The sequence below is a fragment of the Phodopus roborovskii genome, unplaced genomic scaffold (genome assembly GCF_943737965.1).
Source record: "Phodopus roborovskii unplaced genomic scaffold, PHOROB, whole genome shotgun sequence".
Lineage (NCBI taxonomy): Eukaryota > Metazoa > Chordata > Mammalia > Rodentia > Cricetidae > Phodopus > Phodopus roborovskii.
In genome coordinates, this window is record NW_026125722.1 from 19,644 (window position 1) to 20,759 (window position 1,116).

Here is a 1,116-nt window from a genome sequence, read left to right on the forward strand (position 1 = left end):
CTTGAAAGGCTAATAACCAACTTTACATCGAAAAACAAAAGACCCAGGATAGCCAAAACAACCCTATACAATAAAAGAACTTCAGGAGTCATCACCATTCCTGACTTTAAGCTTTACTACAGAGCTATAGTTCTGAAAATAACCTGGTATTGGCATAAAAATAAACAGGTAGAGCAATGGAATCGAATAGAAAACCCTGATATTAACCCACACACCTATGAACACCTAGTTTTGACAAAACAGCTAAAATTATTCCATGGGGCGAGGACAGCATCTTCAACAAATGGTGCTGACACAATTGGATGAGGGTGTGTAGAAGTCTGCAGATAGACCCATGTCTGTCACCATGCACAAAACTCAAGTCCAAATGGATCAAAGACCTCAACATCAATTCAGCCACATTGAAACTCTTAGAAGAGAAAGTAGGAGGTACCCTTGAACAATTGTTATAAGAGACCACTTCCTGAACATAACTCCAGGAGCACAGACACTGAGAGGAACAATTAATAAATGGGACCTCTTCAAACTTAGAGCTTCTGTAAGGCAAAGGACACAGTGGACAATACCAAATGGCAGCCCACAGACTGGGAAAAGATTTTCACCAATCCTATATCCGAGTTCTATACAAAGAACTCAAGAAACTAGTCAACAAAACACCAAATAACCATATTAAAAATGGGGTACAGAACTGAAGAAAGAATTCTCAATAGAGGAAATCAAAAAGGCTGAAAGACACTTAAGAAAATGCTCCACATCCCTAGCTATCAGGGAAATGCAAATAAAAACAACTTTGAGATACCATCTTACTCCTGCTAGAATAGCTAAAATTAGAAACACCAATGATGACTTATGTTGGAGAGGATGTGGAGAAAGGGGAACACTCCTCCATGCTGTTGGGAGTGCAAACTCGTACAGCCATTTTGGAGATCAGTATAGCGGTTCCTCAAGAAAATGGGAATGAGTTTACCACAGGACCCGGCAATCCCCCTCTTAGGCATATACCCACAGGATTCACATCCATGCAACAAAGACTTCTGTTCAACTATGTTCATAGCAGCACTATTTGTAATAGCAAGAACCTGGAAGCAACCTAGATGCCCCTCAACTGAAGAATGG